This window comes from Dioscorea cayenensis, chromosome 17 (assembly GCF_009730915.1).
Source record: "Dioscorea cayenensis subsp. rotundata cultivar TDr96_F1 chromosome 17, TDr96_F1_v2_PseudoChromosome.rev07_lg8_w22 25.fasta, whole genome shotgun sequence".
In the NCBI taxonomy this organism is placed as follows: Eukaryota; Viridiplantae; Streptophyta; class Magnoliopsida; order Dioscoreales; family Dioscoreaceae; genus Dioscorea; species Dioscorea cayenensis.
In genome coordinates, this window is record NC_052487.1 from 6,524,637 (window position 1) to 6,537,839 (window position 13,203).

General features: G+C 38.2%; 1 non-coding gene across 1 annotated transcript; it reads right to left on the reverse strand.

Annotated features, from left to right (window-relative positions):
• Positions 1-11,472: 11,472 nt before the first annotated feature.
• LOC120281548 lies at positions 11,473-11,578 on the reverse strand. Its single transcript, XR_005542685.1, has one exon. It is a non-coding gene; the product is annotated as a small nucleolar RNA R71 (small nucleolar RNA).
• Positions 11,579-13,203: the final 1,625 nt, after the last annotated feature.

A 13,203-nucleotide genomic window follows, 5' to 3' on the forward strand; every position in this document is an offset into this window, starting at 1 on the left:
TTTTAATTGAGTTCCAATCTTGAATATTTGTTGAGTTGATTTCCCCATTTCCCCTTAGAGTGATACTAGGGTTGGTAATCATTGTGGATGAGTGACACACCATGAGGGTTAGACAATGCTAGATTGTAGAGGGTTGAGAGGGTGAGTCGAGTGGTAGCAGAACATCCCCTTTCCCCTCCGATGTGATTTATCCTACCTCCACATTCCAAGAGTTCTTTACAGTCACAATAGAGTGAAGTGCTAATAGATGAAACCCGTTGGGGCTTAGTTATGCAAGCAACAGAGTAAAGCGTTGAAGTAATCCTTGGTATTTGGAGCTTGAATGAGTTCCTTGTATGAGAACCACAAGTATGATTTGGTGAACCTGGCAAAGAGTAAGAAGGCACTCAAGTACAAGTGAGTGTACAAGCAGAAGATCTTGCCTAAGGAGAAGCTTGAAGTTTGTAGATAAAGGGTATGCTTGGATGAAGCCCCCAAATGCTAGAAGAAATAAGTTGGGCTTTGGCCCAATATGAAATTGAAAAAGAAAAAGAAAAAAAAATGAAGCTATGTTAATCAATGGAATGTCAAGGGCAAAAGGGTCATTTTTAGGTGATTGTCCTATTTGAGTAAAAGTCTCATTCTTGGGATGATGAGAATAGAGGAAAAGGGGCTAGGGAAAGACAGTGAGAAAGAGATTGAAGAGAGAGAGAGAGAGAGAGAGAGAGAGAGAGAGAGAGAGAGAGTGAAAGTTAGGGGTCAAGGAGAAGGAGAAGGTGATTAGGGCATACTTGGCAAGAAGATCTCCAGCAATCGGCGCCGGACCTCATCACATTTATGCAAATTGCATCCTTGCTAGTAAGACACCTAATCTTTTGGGTTGATTCCCATTTTATCTCTTATTGGAGTCCTTGTTTCCATTTTGTGTGAAGATGATGATGAATGTGTGTGGTGGTATACTCTCTTGTTGAACTCTCATGTCTTTGAGCTTGTATACCTCTAGTTAGCTAGAAAGATCCTTGTAAACTCCATTAATTGACATAGTTCAAGCATTGTAAGAGCCTTTAAGGAGTCTTGTTGTTTTTTCCTCGATTCGTATGGTTTCCAGGCAAAAATTGGTGTCTTACATTGTATGTTTGCATTTTTGTCATCTTTGTCGTCTTTACTTATTTCTAGATTATAAAGAGAGGTTGTAATTGCACCCTTAAGGATTGCATTTGACCTAGGAGGGTCCTGAGCATGTATAGAAACCATTCGGAGTTGTTTTGGAGTCATACGTGGTCCATACAACCCATATAGAGTTCGATATAGAAATTCCCGTGAGGTTGAACTAGGCCACACGGGGTCCATACGGCCGTATGGGGGTCAATATGAATTTTCTAGAAAGTTTCACTAAGTCATGCAGTCGGCATGGAGGCCGTATAGAGGCCATATACATGAACAGTAACTACTACAATAAATTGCTATAGCAAGTTTACTACATTGACTTTCACAGAATTTCTTCACTGTTTCAGCACTGGTAACCCCAACAAAAAGTCATTCCAAAACGCAAGTTGGGCGTGCTCCTTTTGGGCCACTGTAGCAGTTTCACTGTAGCAATCACTATAGCTCTTCTCGGGCTTCTTGGCAGAAAATTGAAATTCCCGAGGGGTCGACATACGGCCGGTATACAGACTCGTTTACCCATCGGGAGCTGGGCATATATAAGGCTTGTTAGGGCATCATTTGGGTGACTTTTGGCCACCACTCTCCACCATCATCCTCTAGAGCTTCAAGGCTACGGGAGAAGGCAGATCTGAGGAGCAAATCAATGGGAGAAGAAGGTTACACTTAAGGAAGACGATCTAGGAGCTCGTCGGCCCGGATCCGACGAGTTCTCATCACCACCTTCTAGTCCTCATCTTAGGGGAGTTTGTTATGAGCTTTTCTTTGTATCTCTTATCTTCTATACTTGCTCCTTTGTTGATGATGAACTATACCCCCAAGGTCACCGGGCATCCGGTGAACCTTGGGATGAACTTGCTTGTATAGATGCTTTGATTTACATTTATGGCATTTGTGTGGTTTGTGATCCTTGTTTGGTGCTCTTTGATGTGTTGTTTTGCATGAGAACTTTGTGATTCAACTTCTAGGTTGTATTTGGTGCGTGAGCATCACCCTTGTACTAGACACACCTTGCTTGGAAGGGATACATGTATGAATATACCATGACCATTGGGTATTTCATACCCCTCCAACTATTGGGGCTCTACCTATTTTGAGTTTCGGCCCTAATTTAAGATCTCCCTTATTGTAATGCAATCGTAGGAGGATTTGGTCGGAAGAGATTCCGAACCAATACTCTTATTGGATTAGGGATTACCGCCGTGACCATCGGGGTTGTCTATTTTTGGATGTCTCTTGGTCCAACCATCATTGCCTTTGTAATTCTAGCATCCATCTAGCTTTAGTAGTCGAGAGGGGATCCTCGCCCAGGGACCTTGCACGTTCATTGTTACTTGCTTCTTAGTATGTTTATGTGGTGAGCCTTAGTCCTTGTGTTTATAGTTTTCTTTTTGTTATTTTCCTTATCTTGTTTTAGTCCTATATTTGGTAGACTAGACAGTGCCGTCTAGGGGGAAGTAATAGCAGCTCTTGGGACCTAGGGAATACGACCCCTGTGTCACACACAGGCTATTACTTGACGACCCGTGCACTTGCGGATCTCATCACTGAGCAAGCTGATGATGATACATGAGTGCCTGGCGATCTTGGATGATTTGAGTGTGGAATCAAGAAACAAGCATCGTGGTGGTCATGTTGATGACTACCATCCATATGCCCTCCTGCTTCTCAGAGTCTCAGACTCTCAAGCTTCTTGGTAAACCATATCACTTGATCATACCTTCTCTGCATCATTTTAATTAGTTCTCTTTTTCATACTGGGTAACTGCTCATGCTTATATGGTACTTCTTTCTTGATTTCTATTATTCTATATTAGTTCATAAATGCCAATTTGATCCTTATTATTCCTCAAATTAAATAAATAGGTTTCATTCATGACCGCCATTTATTAATTTTTCTATTATCCTAGCTAGACTAGTTAGCTCATCTTGATGTCTTTCTTGCAATAGGAGTTTAAGTTGATACCTTCATTCATTCTGACAGGTTAAGGATCCTTGAGCAATGTCTTGGATGGCTTTAAGGGTCACTTGTTTGGAGGATACGTGCCGTTCAAGCCCTTCAATTCATTCAGGTTTTTCTTGGTTTTTCTTAAACATGGCAGTAGTTTCTAAATAAGAGTCATTTTTTTTTTATTCAACATGGTATTAGAAGGTAGTCAGTTTATAAGATGGTATAGAAGCATATATATGCATTGAAAATCAAGGACTTATTTAACCTTTTAATATTCTTCAGAAATTAAAAAAAAACAAAGATTATTTACTAATAAGTACTTACAAATCATGTTAGCGATCTAAACATGGATACTAGTGAAACATAGAGATTAAGAGACTAATGAAAAATTACTTGCAAGTCAATTTTAAACAATTGAAAAATTTCTTACACCAAGTCAATGAGCAACTAGTTGCAGAAAAAGTCTCGTCATTCTCAACTTCTGTGAGGTGTGTGGATCACTAATAAATCTAATAAGTTGTTTGATTCACAAAAGAAACAGTAAAAGTCAGATACCACAATTTATCAGACCTCTGTACAAATACAAACAACTACAATCTTTAATTGGTCAACAATCTAGCTAAGCATCCCACGACTTTGCCTTGGATTATTCTGCTCCACATGATAAGCCTCCATTTAACCGAAACTATTAGAATAATAATATATCTTTAATTTTACTTTCATTCAAGTAAGAAACCAAAGTACACTTTCATGCGGGAAAAGGAAAAAATAAACAAAGACACATAGTTTGATACTTTGAATTCATAGCATTACGGCCGGTTCTTGCAATTTCCAATTTCTTGTAGGCAGGGCAGTCCCACAGCCATGGATAGTCTACCATATGATGTCCATCAATCTACATGAATAACCAAAGCAGCATTCTTGATTAGACCAAAGGATCTTGGTGGATTCAAAACACCAAACGCTTGTGGATTTGGTTATGAGGTTAAAAAGCCGACATCGGCCAGATGAAGGAGTTATCTAACCATTACCAATAATACCCAACAAAATTCACAGTAGGATTGTCAAGCCACTACGTTTAATGCACAAGCCACAAGCTGCATGCATGAGACTAAAAAACTTATTTTTCTGCTAGGAAAAATGCATTTTTCAATGAAAACATACATCCAAATATCTGTAACAAAAGAGGGGACCATATATTTATTACAAAAAAAACACACATGCACACACACAATGTCTCAAACAAATTTTAAGGAGATGAAAATCATTAAAAATAAAAAAACTCAACTACTAGTTAACTGAACAAAAGAGCCATGAATAACGAGAGACTAACCTATTTATCCATCGTTACTGTGCCAGAAACCATTAGAAAATGCACACACAGGTCCCATATTAACAGTGTTATACAACCTATTGTGAGATGAACACATTTGAAATCAATGGCTAAATGAAGGGATTAAAGAAAGAACCAAACAAACCTAAAAGCTTCCTACACAAGCCAGGTTCAAATTATGAAACAAGCAGCAAAAATGCGTGCAAACACACAGGGGAGAAGAATCCAAGGTGCTAAAAGTCAATCCCCATTCAAACTCCCCACAAGAGAAGAAAACCGATATTAAGAATTCATCTACCTATCATGTGAGCACACCCAACATGGCAAAGGTCGTAATCATATAACCACTACAAGATGCACATCAGGTTGCCCAACATGATTTGAAGAAATCAAAAATTCTAAAAAAACTACAAGATTCAAGATACACATCACTAAGTGACATCAGGTTGGCCAACATGGTTTATAGAAATCAGAAATTTAGGCAACCTACCAGGATATACATAAGCAAGGAAGTACCGTTTAATTTTTCTTCCCTTCACCCTCGTGTACGTTGCAATCCACACACTCAGCAAACAAGATCGATTACCTACTTTATTTATTATTTATTATTAATTATCATTATTGTTGTTGTTGCAATTGTTTTGCTTTTTATCCTACATTTAAATTGCCGACATTGACATGCATGAAAAATAACAAATAATAATGATCATAATGCTAAAAATTGAATCAACAGTGGCAGCTCAAAACCAGCTCTCTTCAAATTATGCAACCATTCTTCTCAATTTTCTTCACACACTCGCTTTCTTCATCCTCAAACACAAGTCAATATCCTTAACCTATTTTCAGTTAAATATCTAATAAACTCAACTGTACAAACTTTAATTTCAACATATAAATCAATGGGAAAATATACAACTAATTATTAGTTCCGGAGGGGTCACTACAACAAATTGTTTTTTTAGTGACAACAAAAGTTATCACTAAAAGCAATAATTTTAGTCATGACACTAATAAATTATGTCAATTTTATTGAGACAAAAAAGTTTTGATTGTAACGAATAAAATGATCACAATAACATATTTTGTTGTGTCAATAGTAATATTTTTATTGGTGAACAATCCTTTGTCACTAATGTTACTTAGAGATATTATTATGTGTTTATATTGTTACAAATAAAATCATTAATTTAAAAATAATGTTGTCACTAAAATTAAACTCTCTTATGCTAATTTTGTCACTAATATAATAAATTATTAGTGATAAATATAAAGTTATATTTTATATACTTTGGTCAAGACAAATTCTTAGTAGAAGAAATATTGTCACACAAGCAAATAAAGTATTTAATAATATATGAAAATAAATAAATAAATATCATCAAAATATACAAAATTCAAATTTTAAATATATAAAAGTTAGAAATTTTTGGAGATGAAGTACTCTTTTATGTATTTGAATCTTCTCTTTTGCTTTTTAGCCTCAACTTCTACTAGAATTAAACTCTTTTGTCGGGGCATTAATGTTATTTCATTTCCTTAATGTTTATTCTGAATATTTAAAAAAAAATCTAATGAAATAATTTTAAAAATTAAAAATTTTAATTTAATTATAATTTTTATATCATTATTTTCTTGCATTTGGGTTTTGTGATTTTCAATTAACAAAAACTCATCAAGAAAAGGAAAATCATATAATTAAAATCTAAATAACATATTTCCATGATAAACTTAAAACTAAGATTCAGAGTATCAAAAAAGAAAACACTAATAAACAATCATCATTAAAAAAAATTCAATAAACCTAACTTTGAAGATTTTAAAAGATAAAGTGACACGCACCCGAATTGCTTGTAAACCGCAAGTGCACGAGTCTCGAAGTAATAATTACCCCGGTGAGTGGGTAGTCGAATCCACATGGAACGGAAGTATTAGTATTGACCAATTTTTAGTTATTTAGTCGTAATCAATGGATGTGATGAAATGAACTAATTGCAATAAAAATTAATGAGTAAGCAAACAGGCAAGAAATAAAGTGAAGGAGTTCTCAATCACTGAAGATGAGATACTCAGGCAATGCTCCCCCTAGGATCTAACATGAAGCTCAAGATTCAATAGGTGGAGCAATATTCGGGTGCTAGTCCCGTACAAGGAGTCAAGGTAATCCTAGAACAACCGGCCCTTGTCTCCAAGCCACTGGTTTTAGTCCCCTACAAGCTCCCGGTGGAGAAATCGCTCAATCTCAACACCATACACCTCCATATGACCGCAATAAGCTCTAGCGACACCTACGAGTAAAATTGATTCCTAAAGATAGATCCAACCCTATTTCCTGGTTAAGGATCCCCAACCCTCTACAATGTCTCGGCGGAGAAATCTATCAATCTCACGCCTCAAACCAAATATGGTTGCATAGAGTCTAGGCAATACAGAGATAGGAAACACTCAATCGGAAGGGAAAAGAGACATTTCACTATCTCATGACTCACCCTCTCACCCTCTTTAACCTTAATGTTCTAACTCTAATAGAGACTTCTCACATCAAAGTAACAAAATCAAGCAGTGTAGATGAATGACAAAGATCAATAACACATGCAAGCAATGAAATCACAAGGTTAAAACTCAAGTCAGCTCGGATTAACTTGAAACATAAAGCAAATCAATACAAAGAATAGATCCTAGGGTTCACATGTCTAAATACCTACTAAAGTTTAGCCCTCCATGGGGCAAATTAAAAAACAATGATTAATACAATGAAAAGCAATGAAAATCATGAAAGAAAACCCCCTTGAATTCGCGATGATGGCCTTGATGGGACGCCCAACGTCTTGAATAATCCTCCTCTGAAACTAGGTTACCGAAGGCTCCCTCTATGCTATAATAGAGAGAAGATCGATTAAAGTCCATCCCCCAATATTACCAAAGACCTCCTTCAAAACCCTAGCTGCATTGCCTTCAAAGTGCTCACAAAAGGCCCCGCAAAAAGTCCCTAAAAAATAGGGCAAACTGCCTACTTATAGCTCAGAACCGCATCTGTTACGTGCCCTCACCCGCCTGCGTGGGCTGCAGGAATTTCCACGCGGGGTGCTTGAACAGTAATTTTGCTACAGTATGGTTATAGTAACTACAGTACTTTTCACAAATGCGGTCCAAATATTCTCCTCTTGAGGCCACATAGTCGACCACACGACTATGTGGTGGGCTATAAGACTTCTCTTCTTCGACGTATCTTTGAGAGGTCTTGCAATCTTCACAAAGAAAAGGAACATGATGATATGACTGCCTTTGTGCCCTTCCAAATAGTGAATTGACTTGAATCTCATTGGAAGTTGGCAAACATCTCCACATTCATGAACTCCTTTCATGTCTTGGTCTTTGAATTGTATAAGAACTCTCAACATTGTGCCTTTATAGCCTATCTTTACTTCCTTTTGACTCTTCAAGGCATTCACAACCTAATTGCACAAAAAAACACTCAATACATGATATGAGACATAAACCATATATAAAATGATGCTTAATTCATGTAAAACACATATAAAAACATGTTTACTCAAGCACTTATCAAACTCCCTCATACTTAAGCCTTTGCTTGCCCTCAAGTAAAATTAAACATTAAACTCATGGAAAGAAAAGAGAAGTGCTTGGAGTTAGGTTCACCAAGTGGGTACAAGAATAAAATTCTAAAGTTGTGGAGAAAATAAAACACTAGAAAAAAACAATCAATGATCTAGCAAACAAACCAATCAAAAATGAAAGTTATGAAGTCTGAATGCGTGCATGTGAAAAACTCAACTCATGTCGACACTATGTCCACTACCAAGTTCTTATTAACATGGGACTTATTTATAAAAAAAAAAAAGTAGGTAGTAGCTTCACACAACCTCTAAGATAACCCTTTCCCAAGATGCCTCCCGAGTGGCATTTATACTTTCAAGGTGGTAGCTCTTTCTACCAAGGGTGGTAGCTTTACACATCCCATGAGATAGTTCTTTCTCTCATTAGGGCATAACAAGTATCCAACTTATGAGAGTAGCTCCATACATCATGGGTGGTAGCTCTTTCCACCCTCTATGTACAAACAAACAATTTCCAATTTTTTTTGAATAAAACTAGCACACTAAAGTCCCAAAAAATAATGAACTAGTCTTCATAGGTCTAATGAGTGAGAAAAGTGCAAAAAGAGCAATCGGACAAAAAATATTCAAGAAAATTAGATGAAAACTAGAGCATGATAAAATCTAATGTTTACAACCTCCAAAAACTAAGAATTAATCTCTTAACCCTAAGGTGAACATTCATTGGCATTAAGAGCATGCTCATGAAAACACAAGTATAGGTTATGTATAAAGTGAACCCTCCCCCACACTTAAGATGTACATTACCCTCAATGTATGCATCTAAGCACAGAAAAGATAGCATCAATGGAAGCAAAATGTGTGTGGAAATGCAATTAAAACAATACTCCACTGAACGCCTCATTAATCATTTGGCGAAGTCTAACTCAAGGGTGTATTGTATAGGTTGTAAAGCTCACACGACCATGTGACAATGCATGATAAGTGCTTGTGTGCTAAAAATGCGAAGTATTCTTTCTTACGATGACCATTGCTTTTATCAGATTTTTTCGCTAATGCATGTGTTTTTGTGTTCTTTTGTCCATATAGGATTGTGGAGCCAAATAGAAAAGAAAGAAACAAAAGTAGATCATGAATGCACTATGTTGAGGAAATCTTGGAATGGATAAACGTGAAGACACAAGTTGGGCTCAAAGATACGTGAATGTGTGCTAACCTCCATGTGTTCAAGTAATTACAATGGGTTGGAGGGGCACAAAGGCAGTCACATTTACATATCCTGACTTGTGCAATGATAGAAAGATCTTCATCAATGAGGCCTTTTATTGAAGAAGCGATGCGATCTACGGCATAGATGTGTGCCCATCTATGTTGCCCCAATGAAAAGTGTGAATTGGGAGTGTTTTTGGCAAATTACTATAGCAATTAATTGTAGCGGTTACTGTTTATAGGCCGCCGAAATTCACATTTCTGCAGATTCACACGAGCGTGTGGAAATTCCACACACCCGAGTGAATTTCGGATTCCAGCCTATATAAAGCCGCGATTCAGCCAAATTTTAGGATCGATCTTTCATCCTTTTTTCATCATTTCTCCATCTTTTGAGAGGCTTGCAGCTAGGGTTAAGAGAGGCTTTGGCAAGGTTTTTGCAGTGGTTCTACGGCTTTGACACCGCGTTTCTCTTGGAATATAGTTATTAGGGGAGCTTTTGTCGGCATCGATCCGGCAAGGTGTGCCCTAGGCTTAACAAAGGAACCTTTGAAGAGGACGAGGCTACTCCACAAAACCATCGACATGAACACAAGGGGGTTTTCATTCATGGATTGCATCTTTTTACTTTTGATTTCATTGTTGATTGTAGCTTGCTCCATGGAGAGCTAAACCCCTAGTGGGGACTTGGATTTGTGAACCCTAGGATGTATTTGTTTCATTAATCTTTTATTATACTTTCCTTAATTGATGTATTTAATTGAGCTCCAATCTTGAATGCTTATTGAACAATTTCTCCATTAGAGTGACACTAGGGTTGAGAGTCTACATTGGTAATCCTTATGAGTGAGTGACACACCATGACGGTTTGACAAAGTAAGATTGGAAAGGGTCGAGAGGGTGAGTCGAGAGGTAGCGGAGCATTCTCTTTCCCCTCTGGTGTGATTTATCCTACCTCCATGTTCAAATGTTCTTTGCGGTCATAATAGAGTGAAGGGCTAAAGGATGAACTCTATTGGGGCTTAGTTGCGCGAGCAACAGAGTGAAGCATTGAAGTAACTTTAGCACCTAGGGCTTAATTGTGGCTAGGGTTCTTTCTCCTGAACCAAAGGGTTAGATCTATTTATAGGAATAGGGTTTATCACTTGTTATCCCTATAGCTCTTTGCAACTTTACACAGTATGAGATGTTGAGACTGATTGATTTCTCCGTCGGGGCATAGTGTAGAGTTAGTCACAGTTGACCTTAGGTTTGGGACCTTGTGTTTAAGGATGTCCACGACTCATTAAGCATCAATTAGGAGGCATAATAGTTATTTTTGCACTTGAAGCAATAATCCTAGAAGGAATAATATCCAAGTACCCCATTTTCTATCAGTTGCTTTCCCTCTCATTTTCTTGTGCCTCTCTTTCTTATTTTCTTTAATTTATTTGCATTGATTTTATCCATATCACTTTCATTTCATCTTCACTTAGTTAAGTAGCAATCTTGATGTTTCTGATCCTTATTCCATGTGGATACAATAACCCACTCACTTGGGAATTATTACTTTGACAAACCCGTGTACCTGCGGGTCAAGCGCAAGGGGTGTGTCAAGTTTTTGGCGTCGTTGCAGGGGAATAAGAGTTTAGAGACACTTTGCACTTTACTATTTTAGCTATTCGTCATTCATTCTATTTCACATTTTCCTATTCGATCATCATTCTAATTTTTTTTTTCTTTGGTTACAACTCCAGGTTATGACCCAAGGGAACCCTTCGACATTGGTTGAAGGAGATCCTAAACTTGAACGAACAGTTAGATGAAGGGGTAAACAACCTATGCAAGAACCATCAAATATAGTTGAGGTAGAAGGTGAATGATCGAAAAACATGGCAGAGCAGAATGAATAACAGAGAACATTGTTAGATTATGCCAGACCAGCAGTTTTGGGCACACAATCGAGTATTGTGCGGCCTCTAATTACAGCTCTAAATTTTGAGCTAAAGCCAGCATTTATCTAAATGATACACTAGTTGGCGCAGTTCAATGGTTTGGCCAATGAGGATCCAAACAATCACATTGAAAACTTGTTGGAAGTTTGTGACATACTGAAGATCAACGGTGTTTCAAATGATGCTATTAGATTGAGGGCTTTCCCATTCTCTCTAAAAGGAAGAGCCAAACATTGGCTCTATTCATTGCCAAGAGCTTCCATCACCAAATGGTATTCAATGGTCGATGATTTCCTTGCAAGGTACTTCCCTCCGGGTAAGTCGGCGAAGCTTCGTAATGAGATATCATTGTTTGTTCAGATGGAGTTGAATCCTTGTTTGAGACTTGGGAGTGATTCAAGGAGCTCTTTCGAAAGTGTCCTCAACACGGATTCCCCGAATGGATGATCATTCAAACTTTTTACAATGGGTTGAATCCAAGCACAAGACAACTTCTAGATACCGCAAGAGGTACAATAGGGAACAAGACCCTTGAAGAAGCCCACCAATTGGTAGAAGAAATGGCCATGAATATCTACCAATGGAATGCAAGAGAGAAGAAGAAGGTGGCCGGACTCCATGAAATCGATGCAGTTACATCCTTGGCAGCCCAAGTAAAGGCATTGACCAAGAAATTGGATACATTAACTTCACCAAGGGTAGCCACAATCACAAGTTGTGATGCCACCTTCAGATTGCCCTATTTCTATTGGTGGTACATCCTCGGTATAGCAAGTTCATTTTGTAGGTAATGCAATGAGGAACTAAGGAAATCCATATAGCAACACATACAATCCCGGATGGAGAAGCCACCCCAATCTTTTATGGAGTAATTCAGGGCAACAAAAGGCCATGGCACCACTGGGTTTCCAACAACAACAAGCCCCGAAAATAGAGAATAGAGTTTCAGGATTGAAGACCCGGATGACCGATCTAGAGAAAGCTTTGACCAGATTTGTTCAGTCATCGGATAAAAAATTTCATTCGGTCGAAGCTATACTTCACAACCACACCGCTTCATTGCACAATCTAGAGAACTAAGTGGGAAAAATTGTGAAGTTTCTATCGGAGAGACCTCAAGGGAGTCTACCTAGCAACAGCGAAACTAATCCGAGGGAACACGTGAAGGCTATCACTTTGAGAAGTGGTCGAGAGGTTGAGGATAGAGCTCCTAGTGAGAAGACCAATGTTGAAGGACCCGAAGTCGTGGAGGTTGAGGAAAGAGCAAACAGGGAGAAAGAGGTGGCACCCTCACCTTACAAACCAAGAATCTCTTACCCTTCAAGATTGAAGAACGACCAAAATGATGAGCAATACAAAAAGTTCTTAGGTCTATTTAAGAAAGTGCACACCAACATTCCTTTTGTGGAGGTGTTGTCTTAAATGCCTCGGTATGCAAAGTTTTTAAAGGATCTTTTGACCAACAAGAGGAAGTTGGAGGAAAGTGCATCGCTGATCTTAGATACTTCATGTTCGGTGGTATTGCAAAAGAATATTCCAAACAAGAAGAAAGACCCCGGAAGCTTTGTTATCCCGTGCAACATTGGTAATATGGGTGAAGAGATGGCATTGGCGGATTCTGGGGCTAGTATCAACATCATACAATACTCATTTTTCTAGAAGCTAGGCTTGGGAGAGCCTAGGCCCACTCGGATAACATTGCAATTGGCGGACCGAATGGTGAGACATCCGAGGGGTATCATTGAAGATGTACTTATGAAGGTTGACAAGTACATATTTCTTGTAGGCTTTGTAGTGTTGTATGTCGATGAGGATGTAGATGTTCGTTTGATACTTGGGAGGCCATTCTTGCACACTTCCAAGGCACTTATCAACATGGACGGTGGGGAGTTAACACTGAGGGTTGGAAATGACAAGTTGACATACCGCCTCACCAAAGCCATGCGACATTCTCTTGAGTTTGATGATACACTTTATTTTCTTGACACTACTGATGAACTAGTTGATGAATATATGCACGAAATGATGAATCCAGACCTGTACAAGGGATTACTTGAC